We start from the raw sequence: 26469 nt of genomic DNA on the forward strand, positions 1-26469 counted from the left end.
GTCCATCATTCCTCTCTCTCTCTCTCTCTCTCTCTCTCTCTCTCTCTCTCTCTCTCACACACACACACACACACACATCACAATAAAATAAATCTATTACCTAATTTTTATCTATATCTAAAGAAGAAATGAAGTTCTAGAAAACTACATGTAGTATCCGAACTGAGATATGTTCATTACAAAGAAGCTTCTTTGAGTCTTTTACTAATACTGTTATTTTTATATAATATTGCAATATATTGGTTAAGACATAGTTTTAAACAGGTTTAACACTAGGTTTCAGTACTGATTAGCTTCTGGACTCTGGGCATTTTACTTAAAATTTCAAATTCCCTATTTTCTTGTGTGTCCAGTGGAGATGTTGATGATAATGAGACTCTCCTTTTAGAACTATGAACATTTCTAGGACACACAAAGCCCATGTTCAATGCTATGATCTATAAGTGGTGGTGGCTTCATTATTCTTTGACTTGAAAGAAGTCAAATCTGCTTAGCCATTATCAAGTCAGATTTCCCTCATACCATATTCATAAGTTTGGATTTTGGATCTAATTACAAGAACTTGAAAATTACATCCTAGAAAAACCTCAACTGAGAGGTTGAAGAAGGATCTCTGTTTTGTCACCCAGCGTATTAACCCTTCCTGCTTGCTGACACCCGCAGGCTGGTAAATACTGTCAGCCCTCTCAAGCTATCGCCACAGGTGAATGGGAAGAGAGGTTGGTTGTTCTCATTTATGGGCTCTGGCATTAGAGTTGAGTCTGACAGCCAAGCACTATCTTTCCCAGTGCTTTTGCCTTTCTCTACTGGATTCCCCGGCCATTCTTGCTTTTAAGCTGCCGCTGACCTAATGTTCTGTACATCTGAGAGTGACAAAGCTGAATCATTTAACTGTCCCCTAGACTGGAAACTAGGATATCTGGAGCTTCACATTAATCTTCTACCAACGCACTACTGTTTTATACTTATATAACTGAACAAGTATTTGTACTTTCTATATAGTATTTTAAATTAATCCATTGAGACTTTCATGTATCTTAATCATAATCTTCCTTCCTTACTCCAATATCTCCCAGATCCATATCTTGACTTTCAGTCTACCCTCAACTTCATGACCCCTCCCTCTTTTTATTTTAATTTTACACTTTAGACATATTGATTCTGAACTGTGCTGCCCATATATGCATGGGAGTAGGGCTATGCACTGGAGCATGGGCAATCTACCAGGGACCACATCTTTTAAAAAACTGACTCTTTCTCTCCTAGCATATCAGCTGTTACTAGCTCCTCGGTTAATAGGTTGGGAGCTTGTGAGCCTCTCCCCCATTTGTACTGGAGTGCTGTCTGGCTTGACCTGTGCAGGCCTTATGCAGACAACTATAGCTGTTGAGGTCATGCGTGGAGGAGTCCTGATAGGTTCTGAAGACATTCTTTGTTTCAGGCCTTAAAACGTCTGGATCTTATACTCTTTCCATTTCATTTCCCATGATGCTCCCTGAGCCTGAGGAGAGAGGTGTGGTCTAGATGTCCTATTAGTGGCTGACTGTTCCACAGGCAATTATTCTCTGTATTTTGATGAGTTGTTGCTACCATAACTGCTATCGCTGCATAAAGACTTCTTGATGAATTAGAAGTGCTACCCATGGTGTTAATCTATAGGTACAGAGGATTGTCTTTAGAAGGTCATTTGATACAATATCCATTTAGCAAACTAATAGTAATGAGTTTACTTACCCCTATGGCTTATGATTTACCTTGCTATAGGTTCTTAGCCATACTTATGGTATCAGGCTGCACTTCCTTCCTTGGAGAGGACTTTAAATCTAGCCAGAAAGCATTTGGGTACTCCAATAACATTCATGTTACTCGGGCAGCATGGGCATATCTTGCCAGGCTAATCATTACTATAACTTGCTGGGTTCATGACTGTGTAAGGCTGCCGATGACTTCTTACCTCCAGCTTTCTGTGCAGCATCCTTTGATGCTGTGAAAGCTAGCCATCAGGGAGGAAGGTTCCCAGTTAGTATTAGATGGATTTTTCTCCCCATGGCCTGTGATCAAAGTGTGTGGAGTCTGAAGCAATAATATCTTATCATCAAGTTCAGGTAGACAATCAAGATTGAAGACACTCGGAGTATTGTATTGTTTCAGGGGTCCCCAGGAGACCAACAGTTCGAGGGGAGGTGTCTGACTCCTAGCATTGGGCTTTTTATTTCACAATCTATGACATTCAGGAGAAAATTATTGGTGTATGGTAACTACATGAAGTGTGTGTGTGTGTGTGGGGGGGTAAAGATAGCAGGTGCCCATATGGCTTCATCAGTTATCTTAGTGTTAGCCCTCTCTTTACCCCCTTCCTCTGCTCTGCTCTCCCAGTTTTCTTCCCACTTGAACCTCTTCCCCACATTGCTCTTTCCTTTCCTTATCTTTTATTACCTATTTACCTTAAGATACCACCCCTTTTTTGTTTCCCCATTGCCATCGTGTGTGCACTCATGCACTTGTGCATGTGTGTAGGGATGCATGTATGTGTGTGCATGTGTGTAGACATGCATGTGTGTGTGTGTGAACATGTGTAGGCATGCGTGTGTGTGTGTGTGTGTGTGTGTGTGTGTGTGTATGTGTGTAGGCATCAATGGTGGGCATCTTCCTCTATCATTCGCTCTGGTGATGTTGATGAGAATGTCTTCCATAAGCAGAGGTGTTTGAATACTAAGCCCCTAGTTTGTGACACTGTTTAGGTGATGTGGCTCTACTGGAGGAAGTATGTCACTAGGGTTGGTCTTCAAGAGTTGAAAGACTTATTCCATTTCTAGTTGGCTCTCTCTGCTTCCTGTTTTTATTTGTTTGCTTGTTTTGTTTTCCTCTGTAAGCACTTCCTCGATTTGTCTTTAGAATCAGAAGTCTCCCCAGGTTGTATTTAACTTCTCAGAGAAGATCCCTTAGATAGTTCTTCCCTCTGGCTAGTTGGATCCCATGATACAGACCAACTCAGTAGCTACAAACTTAAAGCATAATATAAAGATAAGTGTCACCTTATCAATAGGATCTTCCCTCACTGCCTTTCTTAATATTTTAACCTTCCTCCATACCTTCTTTATTAATGCTTAAGTGGTTTCTATAGAAGATCTCACTTTCTCCTACTAAGAACTTTTAGTTGCTTAGAGTAACTCACCTGCCACTCACTTCCCTTCTCTCACTCCATCCAGCCAGGGATTTTGTCCATGCTGCTCATGATAGCAGCACCAATTCCTGGAAGGGAGCTGGCACAGGGAAGTTTTTTTTCTGATGGTTGCTGTGATGTGGCAATCAAACCCAGTGCCTTGTGCTTCTTAGGCGAGTGCTTTACTACTCTGGTTCCCACTCCTGAGAACTTGCTTTATGTCTCATTGCCCAATAATGAAGTGTGAATATGTGTAAGTTCGTAACTGGATAGAATAACCAAAATGCCCTTCACAAGTTTCCTACTTCCAGTCAGACAAGAAGTGTGTGGCAGTGCTTTGCCAGATAAACATTATTGGTGATTGAAACCTTGCAATGTTACCTGAATGCTTCTAAGGGACTCTGGGGTAGGCACTGAGTTGGTAGTTTGCAACATTAAAGCAGTATGCAGTGTGCTAGAGCCACCTGGCTAAGAGCAGGCGTTATACACACAGACATGATGAAGAGACCATCATCTGCCCTCAAATGGACTCAACAGGGATGTTTTCAAACATACCCAGCTGTTGGTTTCAGGACGTGAGCACATAACTTGCCTACATTATCAGTTCTGGGACTCGTTCAAGGCCATGTCCTGATTCCCGCAGTTCCTATCTTTCTGCCACACAGATTGCCTCATTTTTGAACTTTTACAGTGCAGAGTGCTGCTTTCAGTGTCATTTAGTCATTTCCCCAAACTCTCCATCTTTTTGGAGTAGCTTTTAAAGTTGCTTGAACTACTGGGTAAGAGGACACTGGATTTCTATTTTTGTTCACCTAAATAAATGGAAGGCTTCTTAGAATCAATGCTTAGAGACACGCAGCAGACCCTCTTACTCACCTGAAAATTGATTTGAAGTCATTATTTGGTGTCTTTCCAAATAAGACAGTAGATCTGAATTGGAATCAAATATACACAAAAGGGCATGTGTGTGGTTTTTGTTGTTTTTTTTTTTTTTTTAAATATAAAGTTTCAGAAGGATAACAGATTTGAAGTAGAAAAGTACCAATGATAGGATTCAGAATACCTGGTCCTTGGTGGCTCTGGTAATTACCAGCCCTAAAAGACCCCCATTGAGCTGGTAGTAGATCCACCTACCTTCACAGCTCACAAACCATAACTCTCAGGTAGAACTATGAGTCTTGAAAGGAAAGCTGAAAGTATACTCAATCCAAAAAGGCTGTCCCCCACTTTGTTGAACGCTAGAGAATAATGGTAGGCTGGTAGGAAGAGGGGCTTTGAAGGACCACAGAGCTCATTTCCCCTAACTGCTTTGCATGGCACTGTGCTTTGGTGACATGTCCTTAGCTCTTGCTATGGTCATTCGCAATCTCTCATCGACTCAGAAGCCGCACGGATTTATTCTTACGGTGATTTGTCTGGAGTTCAGCCTGGAAGTTTAGTTTTTGTTTTGCTGTTTGATCTTAAACCAACGATAACACCCCTGCTGTAGCCCGTGAGCTCTCCCTCACAGGCATAGTCCAGTATGTCTAGGGGAGGTTTTAATAGAAGTGGATAAACTTGGTCTTCCTGGGGACATAGAATGAAGCTCACTACAGTCTAAAACCTTAAACCCATCTCTGTGGAGAGGAGGGAACGTGTTAACCACAAAAGATAGAAATAGGGCCGGGTGTGGTGGCGCATGCCTTTAATTCCAGCATTCGGGAGGCAGAGGCAGGCAGATTTCTGAGTTTGAGGCCAGCCTGGTCTACAAAGTGAGTTCTAGGACAGCCAGGACTATACAGAGAAACCCTGTCTCAAAAAAAATGAAAGAAAAAAAGATAGAAATAAATAGAAGGGTAGGCCCTGATGCTGGCTTTGGAGTGTGTCAGCAAATTTGTCTGTCATGAAAGCAGAGCCTCCAGGGAGGCTCTGAGAATCTTAGAAGTGGGGCACAGCAGGAAGAAGTATGTCATTAGAGGCAGGAGGAAGTATGTGACTAGAGGTGTGTCCTTGCTTCCTGTCCACCATGAGGTGGATAATCAACTCTACCATACTCCCGATTCCATGGTGTTCAACCCACGTGCACAGGGCCAAGCAGCCATGGACAGAACTTGTGAAACACCGAGCCAAATAAGTCTTCTCTTGTTTTGATTTCTTTCAATGTGTAAAATATATTACTGTTTAGTTGAGAAAATTAGTCACCCACCACACCAATGGGCAGTGAACAGGAGAATGAAGAGAAAAAAAAATCACTATCTCTTCTACTGAGAAACTGAAGGCCTTGTATAAGAAGTAGTGGGAAAAATGCTATGTAACAACCCCCACCCCCAAACAGGAGGACACATTAGACTGGGCTCCTTGGGTGGCGCTACTTCGAGCCTGTGGGTCACTCCAGCTTAGTTTTAAGCTACTGGCTATGTTCAGGTCTCCACCACGTGTTTTTCATTATTCTAGAACTAGTAGTCAAGATGAGTCCTCATGGGAAAGACAGAAGTCAAAAGATAAGCTAATTTGTACAAAAAAAAAATAGTTGAGGCCTTGGCTCCAGTCACATCCTCTTCTCTGTTGGCCAAAGTCTGTCACATCATCAGGACCAACATCAGTGAGGGCGGGAAACATACTTCACCTTCAGTGGAAGCCATTGGAGTGAGTAGGATTATTAATCTGGATATTCACAGATGTACTTTGAAAAAACATGAAACTGATTAAAAGTGCCTGATAATAAATATTAGGCATTTGCAAGGAGTAGTCGTGTGTGGAAAGCCCCTAGCATGATGCTCCCCAAATGTGCATAGCTATATTGTGTTATACTTCTGCTCTGCAAAAGAGTATTTACCTTCATGCAAGTGTGTTTGCTGAGTAGTTATTGGGAAGTTCTGTCCCAAAGGATGCAATTAGACAATACCAGATGCTGTGGCTTGCATCAGAGACTTCTGGCTTGGAATGGTTATAAAGATTTGGAATTCATGGGTGGGCAGTTGAGGGAAGAGGAGGGGCCTTAGGTTTCTGGTCCTGAAGATGGCTGTGTGACCTGTCTTGAGGCTGTGATGGGAAAGGACGAGGACTGGGTGTGCCAGACAGAATCTGTCTACAAAGAAGAGTCTCTAAAAAGCCAGCAGAAAATGCCTGGCATTGTTCCCCGCCCTGCCACCTCGGGCTCTGCTCAGCTGATTGCAGTGTAGAGCCTCTAGGTTCCGTGGGAGCAGATCATGAATGTGGGCTCCACAGGACTGTGCTCGCCTTCTCTGCTTCCCAGATGAGGCTCAAGCGTATTTAATACCCAGGGTTCCTTTCTAAAGACTAGAGTCCCCCACTGTATAGGGCTGAGAATATCTTTGATTTACTAGTAAGACTGAAACTCATTCATTCTATATATTAAATGATAATTCATCAATCAAACAATATGTGGGTAAAGGAAATGATACATAAATGTGAAGCAGAGAGAGAGAGAAAGAGAGACAGACAGAGAGAGAGAGAGAGAGAGAGAGAGAGAGAGAGAGAGAGAGAGAGACTGAGACTCAGGGGAGGCAAGAAAGAAGAAAAATGTGCAACAAAAGTTTTACAGGTTATGAGTAAGTTAAAGATCAGGTATGGATGGATCAGGTCATTTGAGAGCAATCAGGGCACTGTCTGAGGATACTTAATCCAGGTCAGGCTCTTCTTGGTAGGATTCAGGAACAGTTGTGTTTGCTTAACACAGACTTTTAATAGTGAATCTCCATTCCTAGAGGACGAGAGGAACATTGTCAAAACACCTGCAAAATGGTAGAGAGTCAGAACAGGCAGGCGTTTGAGGGTTACTTATCCTAATCTGATAATTTTACAAACGAGAGCACTAAGACACAGAAGAAGAAAATGAAGCTTGAGGTTGTCTGGTTGGAAGAGATAGAAAAGGATGCATCTTTTCCAGTACAGGGTACTCGGGACCGCAAGGAGCAGCACTGTACCAAGCGCCTTATTGTGACTGTTTTCTCTTGGTAGTTGGGTGATGCAGCTTATTACGTACACTTTGCAAATGAGGAAGGAGACAGTGGAGATGAACGAGCCAGGACTCAGGTTCACATTGAGTGGGCTGCAAGGGCAGGGTATAGATGCTTGTCTTACTGCCTCTTTCTGTGGTTATCAAGGGCACTCTGTTTCACAAGGGAGCTGAGGATATACACGATGTTCAAGGCTACTTACATAAACCCTTCATCATGTCATAGGCAGAGAACACACTCAGAGAGGCCAGTCTATTTCCCTTTCTGTTAGAAGTGGTGTCACTTCTCAGTATTGTTCTAAAAACAGATTAGTCACAGGGGATCGTATAGTGCTTGCATTACCGGCCTGTACAGTCAGCCTTCAATGTTGATGATAAAATGTTCTTCTGGAGCCTCAGCAGGATCTCTGAATGTTTCTGCCCTGCCGTCCGTACACAGAGTCCGTCAGACAGTGAAGAGGATAAGAAGCACATTGCAGCGTGGTGACTCTGCCATGAACTGGCTCTGCCATGAACTGAAACATCAGAAGTCATCATGGCTTCCGTTTTTGACAGAGCCAGGACTTGCCACCATCCTAGCAAGTGGTAATAACTATCAGGAATACTAGTGGGAGTGGGAGTGGGGGGGTGGGGTGCGGGTCCCACCACGGCAGGAAAAGTCTCTTCATTCTAAGATGCCAAAATGAAACCTCAGGGGGTGGTGTTCAGAACCACAATGAGCGACGTTGTATGCAAACATCATTTTTGATGTTTCGGTTCTGAGTTTAAACTTTAACATCTGAGGGGGCTCTTTAGCCTAAATATCATTTTTGTTATTGTTGTTCTGTTATCAGCAGCCATATCTGCTGACAGAAAATATCATTTCTAGCAATACTCTCTTTTTTTAAAAAAAATTCTTTATTTATTTTATGTATATGAGCACACTGTAGCTATACAGATGGTTGTGAACCTTCATGTGGTTGCTGGGAATTGAATTTTAGGACTTCTGCTCACTTCGGTTGGCCCTGCTCACTCCAGCTGTTTGCTCTAGCCTAAAGATTTATTTATTATTATAAATAAGTACACTGTAGCTGTCTTCAGACACATCAGAAGAGGGCATCAGATTTCATTATGGACAGTTGTGAGCCAGCATGTGGTTGCTGGGATTTGAACTCAGGACCTCTGGAAGAGCAGTCAGTGCACTTAACCGCTGAGACATCTTTCCAGCCCCAATACTCCCTTTCTTTAAAAAAAAAAAAAACCTTAAGAAAAATTTATGTATGTGTGTGCCTATATACAGGTGCTCATAGAGGCCAGAAGTGTCAGTTCTCCCTGGAGTCAGAGTTATAGATGGTTGTGAGCTGCCCAGTGTGGGTGCTGGGAATCAAACTCAGGTCCTCTGCAAGAATGACACAAACTCTTGACTTCTGAGACATCTCCACGACCCTAACCTCCCCTCTCTATTGACTTAGCCCTAGCAGAGTGAGAACCTCACATGTTACCAACGCCAAGCTCATGAACGAGGATAAGGAAATAAAAGAACACAAGTTTTCAGTGTGGGCCCAGAGAAGATATGGGCTCCGATGAGCTCATGTTTTTAACATATCTATTTGGAATGCAGAGAACATTTGCCTACTATTTCTCTCTAAGGTCTTAGGTTGCTGAAGATATAGTAGTAAATATTAGATAACTAGAGAGGTATGCGTCTTCTGAATATAATGATATCATCTGTGAATATATTATATCTCATATACATATATGACATGTAAGTTTACAGGGTCTATCTATCTATCTATCTATCTATCTATCTATCTATCTATCTATGGAGAAACTGAGTACAGGTTCTGTCAGGACCCAACAATGAGCAATAGTGGGTCACATTTCCATAAGGACATATGATTATATTTGCAGCTCAGTAGATGCATTGAGTCTTGCTCTCATTATGCATCTTGAATAAAACTAAACATGTCAAATATCTGGGTTCTTAACCCACCTCCTCAACTCCTTCCACTCCACCACCTCCCACTTCCCGCTTCAGCCAAATGAACCAACATTTAGACACCTATTTCCAAGGGAATTTTCTTCACACTGCTTGGGATCTGGGGTCTCTATCATTTGTGGGTACAGTTTCAGGGGACCCATGTATTGCTTTTCTAGACCAAGTGCCAGTGCAATAAATCAAGTTTTGCAAGCTGGAAATTGGTTTTCTTAAGAGAGAACTTTTTTAAAATTTCATTTTCTATTTGTATACATAAGGATGAATGCATGTGCCATGGCGTACTCAGGGAGGTCAGAGAGGCCAACGTTTAGAAGTTCTCTTCTTTTACCATGTGGGTCCCTGGTATCAAAATCACGTTGTCAGGCTTGGTGGAAAATGCCTTTACCCACAGAACAAATCCAGACTTATTCATGACAGAAACTGGATAGAGTGAGACCAGTGATTTGGATACTGAATCTGCTAATCTTTCAGTCATTCTCTTGGTTTCTAGGAGACTCAGTTTGTTTACTACGTTTTTAAAGATGACGGATATTACCAATTTACAGAAATTTCTGTGCGGGTTAAAATACTGCAAAACACTTCATATAGTCCCTTATGTAATAGGCCATCTGTGAAAAACACTTAGCATCTTCATTACTGGGGGATTCCACTGTCTAAGGCCTTAACAAGAGATAGAACACCCTACAAAATAAGATGAAGGGAGACATTCTAAAAGAGCATGGCGCAGTTGTTGGATATTCCGATGTTTTAAAATGGTGAGAATTTGCCAGAGGAAACACAATCTTTGTGGCCAGGGAAATCATGCCCTTTCTTGGGGAGAACAGGAATTTCCTTGAGAGGACTCTCCCAGGCATGCTGTTTTTGCCCTGTGAGCAGATTCCCTTGTGTGTCTTAAGGTTTTGTTTTCTTGGCATGGAGTCTGTTTTCCCTAAGTCACTATGGGTTTTTCTGAACTTTTCCCCTTTCGAGGATGGTTGTTTTAAATTGGTCTGAGGCAGGAATGGTATTTAGAGGGAAGGTATGGGAAAGGATAGCTGTCTAAGACAAAAATGGTGGTTTAAGACTCTAGATACTTCCACAGGGACATTTCATCTCTTAGAACTTCTTTTCTGTGTGTTTTTGTCTTTGGACTTAGGAAAAAGTTCTTCCTAGCCAGCTACTATGCCTTTGAAGGCCGAAGTCCCTGTGTATTGGTCTCCACCCTCTCGGATGATTTGGGGAAGTATTTTCCAAGTTCCTTCCTGAGTGAGTTTCCTCACATTTGAGCCAAGAATTAGAGTGGACTGTGGCTCTCCAGTTGTAAATAGTTTGTGTTATTCATGAAATGCCTGCTCAAACTCACAGGAAGGCTGAGGAGGACGGACAGCTGTAGCATCTACAGTGTGGGTTTTATGTAGCAGGGTCTAGCATTGTTTAAAAAGCAGGGCACTTGATGAAGCTTTGATGGAGCTCTTGATCGAAGGTAGACTTAAAACTTCAACATGACAACTCTTGGCTAAATAGTACACACACACACACACACACACACACACACACAGATTTGCATAATGTGTTCTGTTTCTTAAAGTGTGTGTGTGTGTGTGTGTGTGTGTGTGTGTGTGTGTACTTTTGCTTGCATGTGTTTGTGCACTATGTGAATGCCCATTGTTCACAGAGGCCAGGCCAGAAGAGGGCGTCAGATCCTCCCTTGGAACTAGAATCACTGATGGTTGTGAGCTACCATGTGGGCACTGGGAATTGAACCCAAGTCCTCGAGAGTGCAGCCAGTGCTCTTCAGCTCTGAGCACCTCCCCAGCCTCGGTGCTTGCTTCCTTTGCGGAACCCTCTCTCTATTCTTGTTGCTATGTTTTCTATTCCAGATACGAAGTTGTTAACGTTTCTCCTGCATTTTAAAATTACAATTATTTCTCCAAATACACAAAATGTGTCAGAGAACATCAGAGAGGATCCACTTCCAGCCAATATGTTCCTTTGCGCTTAGAGGGTAGAAGTCCAGAAAAATCTAAAGTGATTACAGTACTCTGAAGCAAGAAATGACATTTTCTTTTATTTTAGGCAAACATCTCATGTCAGTAACTCATTGCTGGTGGACAAATATTTGGGTTACCAACACCATCTTTTCCTGGTGTTCAGTCAAGCTTTCAAACAGAACCGTGATCAGATTCATCAGTCTGGCTCACTCTCTCAAATTTTGTGTTCTAGGAGAGATTCTTTCCTCATCTGGCCTTTGGCCTAGAGGACTTCTGAGTGTCTGGGGTATAAGAAGCAAACCTCGTTTCCAGCAATAACAAGGATGCTATGGCCGGGAATATGCGGACCATCTCGTTCCTTGCCTTTTAGAAGGTACCTGTTAGGAGTACTTAAAGCAAAGTGGATGGGCCCTGAAATTGGGAAGTGAGCTACAAGGCAGCCTTTTGATTTAATTAGCTTTTTGTTTGGATATTCTCTGCTGAGAAAAACTGAATGAGGTGCCCATTTGCTGAAGCAAACAATTGCTCAGAGTTCTCTGCGGCTGCCTGAGAATGCTGTTCCTAGCTGTTCCAAAAAGTAGAGCTAAATAATATGTGAACTTAACTTTGTGTCAATTACAGTTATTTGTGATCCTTTCCGTATTGTGTGCATATGCCAAGGCCTGCTTATAGCAGTGGTTCTCAAACTTCCTACTGGGGTGACCCTTTAATACAGTTCCTCGTATTGTGGTTACCCCATCCACAAAATTATTTCATTGCTTCTTCATAACTATAATTTTGCTACTGTTATGAATCATAATGGAAATAGCTGATATGCAGGATATCTGATATGTGACCCCTATGTAAGGGTCATTTGACACCTAAAGGGGTCTCAACCCACAGATTGAGAACTTCTGGCTCATAGTGAGAAATACTAACATGGAAATGCTCTATCTAGCCTGTGCACTTGTAGGCTTGAGAAGTTCCTGATTTTCACTCTATCATCCCAGAGCTCCCAGGCTCAACACTTTAAAATCATAAGTTCTTTACCCCTCTGATCCATATTGAACCATATAGCTTTTCTATGAACAATTTTTTATGTTTCTGATTTTCATTACTACTGTATTCCATTTCATTTTTCATTCATTAACTGTATGTGGAATATTGTGGACCAGTCATTTCAGAATTTGAGAGGTAGATACAGAAAGATCCGGAATTCAAAGTCATTCTTAGCTATAGTTATATTTCAGGATACCCTGGGCTAGGTGAAACCCTGTTTCAACAGATAAATGGGTAATGAAAATGGGTCACATATACAAATGTGAATAGGATTTTAATTCAGCTTCCAGGAAGAGAGAAATGATGAATTTTGCAGGAAAGTGGATGGAACTGTGGAATATCATATTATGTGAAGTAACCCACACTCAGAAAGACAAACACTACATGTCATTTTTCATACGTGGTTCTTGGCTTCTAAAGGTTAAAGATGTGTATTTAAGTGGAAATGTGAGGAGAAGCCAGGTAACTAGAAAAGGACCCATGAGACGATGGAAAAATAAGAAACCAAAGGGGGATGGGGGCAGCAGAACATATGTGCAGTGAAAAGACAAGGTGGCATCACAGGGGAGGGAGAGGAGGGTGAGGAGCAAGGGGAAGAGCAGGGTCAGGAGGGGGAGGAGCACGGGGAGGAGGGGGAGGAACAGGGGGAATGTATTACAACAGATTGTATTTCTCTTGCCATTATTTCTACAATACTGTATTCTTTTAGAATTTATGTTGGGTATTCTAAGTAAAAAATGAAAAAGACCCTGAAAAATAATTAAAATACATTTTAGTACACATTAGTTTATTAATTCAACCAAAACTGGCTATTCTCCTTCAGGAAAGATACGTGACAGGGTATATTGGTCATTATGAATGTCAGATGAGGCCTCACAATGAGTTCCATCTCCTTATCAGGGTCAGTGAGTAGAATATGCAAATTCTAATTTTACCTATGTACATCTCTACTCAATTAAGATCCTGTTCTCAGATTGACTTTATTGAATGATTCACTCTGCTTTGAGGGACCCTAGTCGTCTTTCCAAGGCTATCTCATTGTTTTTCCTACATTTCGGTCATTGCACTTGCTAGGTACACACCACACCCCACCTCCATCCCCCCAACCCCCACTGCCCACCCCGGTGACTGGCTTTTCCAGGCTTCGGTGACATGTTTCTGCTGTCACGTGGAAATGCTCTCTTTCCCATCTGTCGTGGAGAAATCTGTCTTCCTTTACAGCTTTGAACTGTCACTTTCCCTGATCTTCTTCTCTCCATGCAGGCAGGTCTGTGCGGTTGGTTCCCAGCTTCACTCTCTGGCTGTCCCAGCTTTGCAGCCACACATCAGGAACCTGCTTCCACCACAGGCCCAGAGCATGTGCTGGCTCTGTTTTCCTCATTGCTAGCGCACTCTTGCGCCTTGCCAATTGTCTGTCTCTCTGCAACATCCCACAACTTATGACCTGTTTTGTTTTGTTTCTCTGCTTCTTTTCTTAGTCCTCATGGTGAATTTTAAACTAACTTCACGTTTTCTAAGTAGGATAAACTAACTTCATGTTTTCTAAGTAGGATGTACTTGGGTCAAATTTTGTCTCTATGGCAATCCTCAGAAGCTAGCTAGCCTTGCCTGGGTCAGAGCAATTCCAGCCTTGCTCTCTCTTCTCTCTAGGAATGGTGGCCAAGTAATGATTCTTGCGTACTTTTATTCTATTTTTAAACTAAAAACTAATTGTAGTGAAATATCCATAACATAAAATTTTTAATTTTTAAAATTTTTTATACATTTTAAATTAAAGTAGAATTGCATCTCTTTCCTCCCTCCATTTCTTCCCTCCATCTTTTCCTCCTCCCCTCCCTCAAGCTCCTTCCATCCCTCACTCTCAAGATGATAGTCTCTTTTCCTTTGCTGATTAATGTCTATGGATTCACGTGTAAGTAAAGCGTCTGAGTCTGTCTTGCTTGTGTGCATCCGGTTTCAGGGACGAGCATCTGTACTGGATAACTGATAAGGGAGCTCATCCTGGGAAAAGCTAATTCTCCCTCTCCCAGATGTTATTAGATTAGTCACCTGTAGTTCTTTGTCTAAGGGTGAGGCCCCAGAAAAAAAAAAATCCTTGCCATGTTATATGCCTTTTAATGAACATAAAATTTACATACATACATAAAACGTGTATCATTTAAGTTGCTCTGTTGCTTTGGTAAAGACCACGGTCAAATGCAACTTGTAGGGGAAAGGGTTTATTTCAGCTTACAGCTAATGAAGGGAAGTCAGGACAGGAACTCAGGGCAGGGGCCTGGAGGCAGGAACTGAAGCAGAGACCGTGGGGGAACGCTGTTCACAGACTTGCTTCTCAGGCTCACGTTCAACTACCTTGCTTATGCCTCCCAGGACCACCTGCCCAGGGATGGCATGGCCCACAGGAGGTTGGGCATCTTACATCAACCGCTAATCAAGAAAATACCCCACAGACTTGCCTACTTCCCAGATAACCCTAGAAAAACGAATCCACACAACATGCTAAGCTCTTTCAAGTGTAGTGTAATTGGGCTGATCTCTAGAATGCTTACTGTGTTGTATCCTTTCCTTATCGTTGTACATATCCACTTATTTACCGATTTCACAGTCCTGGGGACTGATGCCAGTGCCTTCTGTATTCTCGGCAGGCACTCTTCCACTGAGCTATAATCCCAAACTCGTCTTTTTCACTGTTTCCTTTGAGACAGGGTCTTACTAGGTTGTCCAGGCTAGCCTTGAATATACAGTCCTCCTGCCTCAGCTTCCCAAGTCACCAGGATTACAGGCCCACACACCAGGCTTGGCTGAAATTTTGTGTATCGTAAAAACATTCCCACTTATGTAATCGGAGAGAAACGTCAACAGAGTTAGAAGTTGGCGCAAGGGGTTGGTTGTGTCTGCTTTGGAGTTCTGCTTTTTTGGCTTGACTGTTCATGGTGCTGTTGCTTTGTTCTGGGAGATGGGCAGTGCTGTCTTGTTTACTTTAAGAAGGCAGCAAGCCAGGAACACACAATCAAACAAGGGAAGTTTCTGTGCTGGCATAGTGTTTTTCCAGTTAAGTGGCAACACATAAATTGTAACTTCCTTTCACTTGATGTGACCACTGTGTACTGGAGTTTAACATTTCACATTGATTAAACCCAGTGCAGCAAATATTTGCAGGATTCCAGTTGTAAAATAGGCCCATGCATACCACCAGCAGCGTGCACTTTCACACACTAGCTTCACAGGCTGTCACCCATCTTTCAGACTTAGAGGAAATCCATTATCTTCCTTCAACCTTCATGTGTGTGTGTGTGTGTGTGTGTGTGTGTGTGTGTGTGTGTACATATATATGTATATGTTTGCTTGTTTGTTTTTGTTGTTGTTTCTGTTCGCTTGCTTGTATCTGAGACAAAGTCTCTCTGTGTAGCCCTGGCTGTCCTGAAACCTGCTTTGTAGATCGGGCTGGCCTCAAACTCAGAGCTCTGCCTGTCTCTGCCTCCCCAGTGCTGGGATTAAAGAATGAGCCACCACCACCTCTCTCAGCTTCCCACTTTTAGAGGTCTTCAGATGCCTTGTGTTTCTCATTTGAGTTTTTACTTTCTTGAAATTCTCTTTTTCTTCCACCTGCACGTTGCTTTCTGTGGGTTCCCACACCCCCTAAAGTATCCTATTTGCCTTCTCAAAAGAAAACCAACCGAACAAGCAAAAGAACTTTTAACCAACTGGTTTACACCGAACAAACAAAAGAACTTTTAACCAACTGGTTTACACAAGTAGCAGTTACCCAGAAAGCTTTACCTGGTAATTAGGCACCCTGTGCGTCACTGTGCACCTTCCTCGGCTGTGGCAATGACACCGAGCACCGACTTCTCTCTGTCCCATGACAGTGACACTAAGCGCTGATTTCTCTCTGTTCCATGACAGTTGCACTGAGCAGTGACATCTCTGTTCCCAGGTCTTTACCACATCACCAGTTTCTTCCCATTTCCTTTATTGTGAATATCTTGGATCTTAACTTTCTTCTGTTTCATGATTCTTTGATTATCAATACATGGTATTCTGTTTATCTTATTCTAGCTTCTGTCTAGAAGCAGCAGGACTATTTTTTTGTACATATATTGGCAACTTTTTGTCTTCTAAAGACACCCAAGAGGAGCTTAGTTCTTTTCAGTGATTATTTTAGCAGTTTTATATCTAAATAAAAGCATCAAAGATAGAGAGTTCCTCAGCACCCTATTTGTGTTCCCCTTATTAACATCTTTTTAAAAATGTGTAGGTGTTTCTGTGAATGTATGTCATCTGTGTGTGGATGTTTGTGGAGGCAGGAGTTGTAGGCAGTGATGGGCTAACCAGCACAGGAGATGGTAACCTAACTTGGATCCTCTGGAAGAGCAGCAAGCAGTCTTAACCATTGAGCCATCTTTTCAGTTCACTCATTAGCATATTATATCCCAGTATGATTCATTATTATTATTCATTCACTTACCGATAGAGGTTCATATCAATTATCATTATCAATGAGCCAATATCAGTAAGTGGCGATTAAGTCCATATTTCTTTAAAAACCTCCCTTCCCAATTTTCCTTTACTCCTAAGGGTTCCCCACGATGTGCTACATTGCTTTGCTGTCACATCTCGAGGGAGCCCTTGGGGATGTGTCAGTGTCTACAAATTCATTTTTGATGACCTCACTAACTTGTAGGTGTGATGATCCAGTACTTGTGAACTTTTTCTTTTTGAATTTTGTCTGATTTTTTTTTCAGGACTAAACTGGATTTATATGTTGTTTGGGGGAAGACCAGAAGGCGCTGTGCATTTTTCTTCATGTACCATGGAGGGTCCCCCATCACATATCCTTATGGATGTGTTGACCTTCTCCCCTTGGCTTATCTAGTGTTTATTCGCTTTTTTCATTGCAAAGTTACACCCACAACCTCGGTCACTCATTATACTTCTTGGGATGAAGTTACTGCAGCCCACACTTAAAGATGTGGCAAGGGAGGAGCCACACAAATGTTTTGAGTTTCTCAGCATGGCAGATCTGTCCCTTCAGTGGGTGTTGTTGTTACGGACATTCAACCATTTGCTTGTGTTAGTGTACAACCCATCCATATTTATATTTACATTTGGGTTATAATCCAACACTACTCAATTTAGTTTGTTTCTAAAGTTGGCCCGCTTTTGACCATCTTTGAATTGTATCTGTTGGCTCCTTGTTCTTTCTCATATGCTGCTGTCAGAATGGCTTGTTTTATTTGTGCTTTTCTTTTGTTAGTTTCTGGCACTATAGGATGCTTTGTAGCTAATTGGCAATTCTTTTCTATAGTCATAGAACCAGCCCTTTCTTTAAGAATTTCCAGTTTGTTGTTTTATTGGAGAATGTTTTAGAATCCAGGATCTAAATGTCTGAGATGTGCTGCTTGTGAGTTGTCACAGCTTCTGGACCCCTGCACCTGACAGAGAAAGGAATGTGTGTTTTCATGCCAGTCTCTGTACAGCCACACGTCTATAGGTGCTTCTGTTTGTATCCACCTATTTCCACCCCCAGCTAGGCACACGTTCACTTGCTCTCATCTGTATCTGTATTAAGCTCAACATGAATTCAAGCTGCAGCCAGGTGAGTCACCCCAGCCTTTTCCCTCTCCTTGTCTGTAGCTTCCCCCTCAGACAGTGAGATATGGAGTTCCCATCTGCCACACACTGGTTAGTGGTCCAGGGCCAGCCTTGTGGATAGTGTTTCAGAGTAGTTTTCCTGCTCTCAGCAGGGTACAACTTTATCAACCAGAGAACCGAGACTGTGAGACAAATTAGAAGTTCCTGTCAAGTACAGAAACATTAGCAGTAGTCCAAATCCTCAATTTGGCCCATTGACTTCAGTTACAGTTGTTCAAAACAACAGCCCTAGCTTGCAACCAAAAATTATAAGACAGGAAAAATGGCAAGAAGAAAAAACTAAGTGGGATGTCTTTTGACCCTGTCCTGCCTGAGTTGGTAAATGTGTAAGTACAAGAAGCATGGCATGGATAGAAAACGATGGTAGGGGTCTCATCCATGTGAGGAACCAGTCAGGGTTATCTGCCATTAATCCACCTGAGACAGTAGCTAAGGGCAAAGAGAAGCAGGACTCGGAAGTCAAGGAGGAGGGTGAGAGTCAGCGGTTAGACTGAAGGCTCCATCAACCTTGATCTCGTGGGCTTCGCCAAGACAAAAGACGAGCTAGCTTCCTGGATTAGCTCCTTCCAGATGAAGACAATTTAGCATCTACAGCAGATGGATCCCAAGATAATCCCTGTCTCTCACAAGGTCGAGATAGGAATAGATGCTGTGCCTGCTACTCCGATGGCACCTGGAGAATTACCACTCCAGTTTCCCTGGATGTGGGCAGTATGCTGACACCTCGCAGATGAGTCCAACTGTGGAACTCGCTCTTAGAGGAAGAGATTTGCCCAGGTGATGCTTACAGTTCAGAAAACAGTCCTAGGAACTGCCAATTTGGGGGGAAGGGGGGGGCAGAAAGGCAGCGTCTGTTTCCTGCAACTCGAGCTCCTCATGTAACATGTTGTCTTAGACATCTGTAGCACCTGTTTTGCCCTTCCCCCACTAGCTGTCCACTCCCTTACAGGCCATGTTTCATAGATCACTCTCCAACTAACCGTCTGCACTCAAAGCTCTATCTCAGACTCTGTTTCCTGGGTTTAAAAAAAAAAAAAATCAGCGTTTGATACACAATGAGGGGAGTGCATCAGCTTAAATAGTAAGAGGAATGAGGTTAGTAAGTAATGGTAGCTAAGAAAACAAGGAAAGGGTTTGAACCTTGTGTTGAGTGAAACAGGAGACAGAGAAAACTGATTCATAAATGGTTATCATTTATTCCTGTGTGTGATGTACATGAGTGCACACAAGAGTGAGTGTGTGTGTATATGTGGTTGAGCAGCTGTGCATGTGTGAAAGGGATATGAACATCAGGTGTCACCCTCTAACTTTCTCTAGTTTCTTTGTTGTTGTTGTGAGCTTTGTTTTTGTGTTTTGTTTTGTTTGGTTGAGACAAAGTTTCTCTGTGTATAACCCTGACTGCCTTGGAACTCAGTCTGTAGACCAGGGCTGGCTTGGAACTCACAGAGATCTGCCCTGCTGGGATTAAAGGCATGTGCCATCCGCCACCAAGACCTTGTTTTTTTGTTGCTCTTGTTTTTTTGTTTCCTTTTTCCTGTCTAGGGTGATCACCTGCCTTCTTCACCACCCCCAGGGCTGGTGCAACCATGCTCAGCTTTCCTGTGGGTACTGAGCTTCTGAACTCAGGTCCCCCCATGCTCAAAGGTCTAGCTCTCTTGCCATCTCTCTCACTGTAATTAACAGCATTCCAGTCATTGGAAAGGTAGATAAAATGTGATGGGGCTCAACTCGGGTGCTGTTTGTAGGGATGGAGGGTAAGCAGGGAGGGAGGGAGGCAGAGAGGGAAGCTGTCTGAGCCAGATTATTAAAGAAAGAAATCTGTAAGTTTATACAAGTTCGACTTGTGAGGTCTTGGATCCTGTTAGCTTTTTCTGGGTTCCCGTGTGTCTTCTGCTGCAGTATGAGAGGGGGCCATAGCCTCACTACCTTTTCTGTTCTTTCTTCCAAAGTGAGAGGCGGAGGTTAAGTCATCTGTGGGGAAGTGAGTAGATGGAATTTCAGAGTTTCTATTCTGTTTATAGAAGTTGTGATGATTTCATTCTTGCCACTATTCCTTGAAGCGGGGTGAAAAGTTGGCCTGTCAAAGGGCCAGGGTCATACTGTGCATCCAAATGGAGCCAGAGCTGCTTGGAAATTCCAGCAACACTCGTTTGTGGTGTTTACTGTGCCTCTGACACATTGAGTGATGAATTGGCTTAGGCTCACTAGCCCAGTTGTATTTTTCTTTTCTTTCTTTTTCTTTTTTTCTTTTCACAGTTTAATGTTTTGAATCCTAGCCTGTTTGAAACCTCAGTGTGCTATTAATAGACAAAATGCATCCTATAGGTGTGAACTTGGTCGTTGGAGAGCAGGAACCATCTCTGTTTAGCTCATTGTTAAATGTTCATCCTGCTTCAGATATTAGCTAAGAGTAGGCAGGTCCTCAGCATTTTTGCTGGACGATGGAGTGAATTTTCAACTAGTCACTCTATACAAGTAAGATTTTTTTTTTTTTTTGACATTTACTGAAGTGGAGTAGAAAGGCTTGTCTACTTTTGAAAAGTATTTATGTGAAAGCATTTCAAGATTTAAAAGAAATATCTTCATGGAAATTTCTGTTATAAAACTACTGAATCTAATCCTTTGGCTTGAAAGGAAACATTTTCTTGCATGCCATGAAAATGCTGCTATAATGCTGGCAGATAGTTATACACGGGACTTAAATGCTAACATTTATTGGCAACCCAGTACATCCAAAGGACCCACTATTGGAGGATTTGCATTCATTGTGACCTGAGAGGCTGTTCTAGAGCAGACAGCATTCAACCACTTAAGATCTTCTTAGGAATGCAGACCCTCTGACCCCAGTCAGGACTCAGAACAAAATTCATGTTTACTAGGACCATATTCACATTACAATGTGAAAAGTATTGCTTCAGAGGGAATTTTTAAATGCACATTGATTGAAAAGCTTATCCTGGGTAATATTTGGTCAGGTATCTCAAATTTGACTCTTGTAGCTTTAAGCCTAAGTTACTCTTTATTACGTGTAACAACTATTCCAATACTTACATATAAGATCCAAATGTTTCCTTGACTGGGTTCCTCTGAGATTTGAGACCCGAGCTTGCCAGTGGTACCTTTGCTTGTGGGGTGATTTTTAACATGAATGCCAGGGATGTGAGGCTGTGTCTCCCTTTGCCTTCAGGATGGGCAGAATAGGAGTGAGCAAGAACATACTGCACTAAGAGTGTGCATCCAGGCCCCAGAGCAAACAAACGGGATGAGGCCACTTATTTCAGCTTTCCTGATGTTTTTCTGCAGACGGCGGCTTTCCCCTGATTTTCCATCCTCCCAGGCACAACTTTTCAAACTCAGTCTTTTCGTTTCTAAATGAAAAGACCCTGTTTATTCAGCTCCTCTCTCATACAACAGCACTAGAATGGAGACTTTTGGAGAGACTTATTTATTTGCATTTCAATCTTAGTAGCACATAATATGCTCTTAATAAATGGTGCCTACACCGGTGAATTGATGAATGAGGTGATGTGATTATACAACTTTTGTTGTCACGTTTTTAAAAACATAGCAGTGCACTTCTGTCCCTCACCCAGTGTGGCATGATGAGGTAGGCAGGACATGTCACAGCTGCTCAACCACTGTAGAGCTATTATCAATTCTAATTCAGACATTAGATTTGATGATTTCAGCCTACTTATAACAGACAAGAATATGGTCCTCACTGTTATAGCTGTATTCAGAAGGCCAAAATAACCAGTACTAAGTCAATTTATCTATCCAATACAGTGGCATTTGCTTCAAATGACATTTTTCCATTGGGGCATGGAGGCTTTCCAAGGTTCGGAAGCCTTTCCTGACTCAATACATTTTGACTTCCTTCCTTCCCATCATTCTACTAACGTGGTAGAAACCATGTCCATTGTGGCAACTGCCCTTTCTCTATAACCATGACCAAGGCTGTGGAAGGGCGAGATGAAAACAGAGTACATGGATAACGCAGTGATCCCGGATGGCAGTGGGAAGCATGGCATTTTCTGGTATTGGATATAATAGGTAAAGGCAGAGGAAGGAGAAAACAGACTGGCCCTTTTGCCATGGCAACAATAAGAGCATTTATTACATAAACAGAAGAAGGAAATGCATTTATTTGGTCCCTGTGCTTTTCTTTCCTAATACCCAGGCCCTCTCTCCCCATTTTAGTTTAGTTTAGACTCTTCAAAGGGCAGCCAGCTACCTCACAATGACATCAATGGCTTCTCTAAATGCCCATGCTATGCAGGTATATGCTGACTTCATGTTTTATTATCTAAGTATAAATACATAAAATTCTCTTTAAAAGCATGGGAAGAATACCCTGGATCTTCTTTGATCAGGCACAAAGATTTGTTCCCTTTCAAAGTCTGTCTTCATCTGGAGGCAATCTGCTCACAAGCAGGAGTCAAGGCTCAGATTTCTTTCTAGTTGTGTCATTAGTGAACTGTCTGGTTCATTCATGCCGGTCTCAAGAGTAATCGATCATGGGAGCATCCCTGACGAAGAAGCCCTGTGTGGTCCTAGTTGAAAAAGAAAACCAGTGCTCCCTTGAGGAGCAGCCTTCATCTCCAGGGACCTCAGAGGGCACTTGTCTTTACTGTGTTGCTGTGTTCCTGGTGTCCGCTGGTCTACTGCAAAGGGGAGAGGCTATTAAACATTTATGACTCAAGCATTGCATCTTCAGAGCTAGGAAGACGAGGGAACGCAGATTGCAAGCTTGCCAGAGCATAGCTGTGTTTTCACAAACTTTTGGGGAATTAACAAACTGAAGAAAAATACAAATCTCTTAAACCCCATTCAGTGAGTTTTCCAAATAGCCCACACCTGTAGCAGAAGCTGTGAAATGGTTTGGCATAAGCTGATAAGGTTCCTAACCACAGGAATCTAAAGTAGATCTGATCAATGGGGACAAATATCAGCTCTCTCTTTCATTGTGGTGCTAGGGTTGAACTCCAGGGCCTTGTGCATGTAAGACAGGTGCTCTGACATGGAGGTCCACACTACCTACTTACTAGCTAAGAAAGATACTTAACATCTTGGGGACTCAGTTTCCACAACAACCATTTACAATCAGAATCAATTCCACCACAAGGAAGGATTGTTCAGGTTAGCACCAAACATAGAGGAAGCTTGACATACTGGGAGGTGGGTTTCCAAGATAGTAAGCCCAGCATGTGTCCATTCCCACTGTGGTTTGAATCTGAATTATCTGTCTGTTGACTGTACTATGTCTTCATCTTCTTTGGCTATAATCCACCAATCTTTGCTTCTCTCTTAGTATTTCTGTGCCTTTCATATACAACCTCCCTAATGTATGTTTTTTTGAATTTATCTCAATTTTCAGAGACAGGTTTAAAATCCTTATTGCATAACATTTAAGGACCAAGTCTGCCATCCAGTATCTTGTCTATCTGTGCCCCACATTCTGTTGGTTCAGAGACTGAGAACCACTGTCTCTCTTCCCTTTCCAAATAGAAAACAAGAAGTACCTGCTCCCTGGAGGGATAGTTACTGTATGCTGTGCTGCACCTCCCTGAAATGGATATGTGGAGGCCCCGTGCAAAATTACCTCTGAACATGAGTGTATTCAGAGGTAGGACCATCAGGGTGGACCTTGATTCTATCTGTCCAATAGCCTTAGAAGAGAGAATTCAGAAACACAGGGAGCTACCGGAGGGACAGGCTTGAAGAAAAAAGCCCTGCCAAGACAGCAATATCATCCATCATCACCCCAAAGACATGCTGTGGGAGGGACATAACCTACGAGTACCCCAATCTTGACTTTCAGCCTTCAAACCTTAAAGAAAATCAAAGTTTTATTGTTTGACATACCCAGCCCTCATAGATGAATAGAGTGATTTTTAGTGATTTAACTAGCTGGCCATTAGCATGGCTCCTATACTGTACTCTACTATGCTTAGGATAAAGCCTCATTAGAGAACTGATGTTCCAGTGGCTGGAGAAAGGCAGTAGCTATAAATCAGTAAAATATGTCACACAGAGCTACAAACAGAAAATGAAGGAATTTGTCACACAAGGGTTGCAATTTTGTGCTCATAAAGGCTTCATTGTGGATGTGACATTTCAGCAAACATCTGAATTAGATGAAGGAGATGGCTAGGAACATGTGGAGCAAGAGAGGATCTTATGTGCAGGGGCTGACAGTGACAAACTCCCATCTAGGACTGTGTTGTGTGACTGTCTAAGGACAGCAGTGAGTGGCTAGTGGAGCTGACTTGTGAAGGGCAGGAAATGGCAACCCTGCAGAAAAGGGTTAGCATGCAGAGGAAGTAAGGCAGCCTGCAGAGTGGATACAGAGAAGAGTGGAGGACTGGCAGATAAGGGCCATGGAGGGAGGAAGGAAAGGAGGGAAGGAGGGACAGAGACAGACAGACATATATACACAGACAGAGGAGGGATATAGGCAGACAGAGAGACACAAGCACACAGACAGACAGACAGACAGACAGAGACAGAGAGATACAGAGAGACTGAAAGATAGAAGCTAGTCTTGAAAGGGTCTTAAGCCATATGAGCCTATCTGTAGGTCATTTCATAGAGGCATAACTACAAAGATAACAAATCCCAGTCGCCTCTTGGACCAAGGGAAGGAGAAGGTGGAGAACAGACAGTATTTTATGTAAGTGGCTTTTTTGCCTGGTGTAATGGTTGATCCACTCAACACTATGAATGGATTTGTCCAAGCCATAGAATTTTATTTTACAGTACACAGTGGCCCTTACTATATAAAATTAACAAAAAAACAGTCAGGAGGATCCTAGAGTAGAATATGGAACAAAACGAAAGCAGTTTGTTTATATTTTCTAATCTTCAGAGGGACAGGGGAGAGAAGTTGCTGGCCTAGGTACCTTTGGAAATGAATATAGGGATTAGCCATAGCCCCATAGTCTAATTGATAGAATCTCTTTTTGTGCATGAGGCAATGAATAACTTTAAGCCGTTGTTTCTTGGAATCAAACACTTAGGTGAATGAACAGTTAGGTGAACAGTTTCTAGCCATTGATAAAACAGTTTCTAGCCACTTGTAAGCTAGTGAGGTGGGATGGCAAAGCTGACCCTCATGGTAATGGATGAGAGTAAAAACCAGCATGAATTTATGCTTACATAATAGTTACATAGGTTAACATATGAAAATACACACACACACACACACACACACACACACACACACACACACACAAACTGACATGCCAGCCGGAAGGATGTAGAAACAAGGACATATTCAGTCTTATCCAGATCTTTCTTTCTAATACCATTCCAATAAAAAGAACCAGACATCTTTAGAGAAATGACTCATTCAATAGCAAGAGATATACAATATGAGTGTAGAGCAGGTTTCTGTAGCACAAAGCAAAGAAATACTTTAAAAATATACCAACAATGATGGGCTTTGTTAAAGGGAAACAAAAGCCATATTTTGGGCCCTTTAATGATCTAGTTGGGCATCATTGTAAAGAATCACCGACTTATAGTCTAGAACAGAAAGTAATATTTATGTCTACTGATATATAAATAATTCAACAAACCAGTAAGCAGTTGAAAACAGATCTCTGGTGCAGGGGAGCTTCAAGGACACAAAGCTGACTCTGCAATCCCTAGGTGTGGGCAGCACAAGATGATTTCTACCCAGAGAATAGAGTGTGGAGAGGAGGAAGGGTTGCTTTAAGAGGTAAAACCTGATGCTGCTACCTCAGCCTCCTGACTAAGGCCAATATTGGCAGGAAGGGGTTATGTTGATCGCAGGTGCTCTTGGTGTGATGCAATGAGAAAGAGTGGGGAGCCACAGGCAAATCATGAGAAGAGCACAGGCTGTGAGGTTGGTCTCACAAGATCAAGACTCCTCTGGGCTGTCAATGCTATCTAGACCCAACAAAGCCTGGGAAGGGGGTTGTTCTGTGGCATGAAAGGATGCTTGGGGAGAAAGAGAAAATGTGACTAACGTGTGGAATTAGTATTTGTTTATTGATTTGACCAGTGCACCCGATGAATGTAGGTTGCAGGTCAGAAGGGAGCTTAGTTTAAGGGCATGGCAATTGTACTACTTTTTAATGATCAAGTTTTCTGTAAATTAAAAACTTCTAAAATAATAATAATATGATAATTATATATATATATAATCCATGCCAACCAATCCAATATGTATGGTGATGGGAGCCAGGCACCAGAATTTTTTAAAACTCCTGGCAGTCTGGAACACTCTGATAAAAGTGGCACTCTGTAACCCATGACAGATGCTCTGAATTGAGTGAAGTGTTTGTTTCTATTTTATACCTTTCTGCGGCAGTATTTTTAATCATAGAGATAAATATAAAGTCCTGGAACAAGTTGCCCATTTCAGCACCACTTGATGCCATGCCATTAGGTACTGAGCCATTAACTGAGGAAGTATCAAGTGTAATTACAGGCATCATTACATCTTAAATTTTCTCCTATTACTTTCTTTCCTCTACTAAAATGAAAAATGGGAGGATGGAGAGATGGCTCAGTGGGTAAAATGTTTGCTGCACACACATGAAGGTACAGTTCCAAGCCCAAGAATCTATGTAGGAGCTGACCATCATGGCACATATCTGTAAGTGCAGTACTAGTAGGTGTGTGTGTGTGTGTGTGTGTGTGTGTGTGTGTGTGTGTGTGTGTGTAGGTGGATTCCAAT

This window comes from Mus pahari, chromosome 6 (genome assembly GCF_900095145.1).
Source record: "Mus pahari chromosome 6, PAHARI_EIJ_v1.1, whole genome shotgun sequence".
In the NCBI taxonomy this organism is placed as follows: Eukaryota; Metazoa; Chordata; class Mammalia; order Rodentia; family Muridae; genus Mus; species Mus pahari.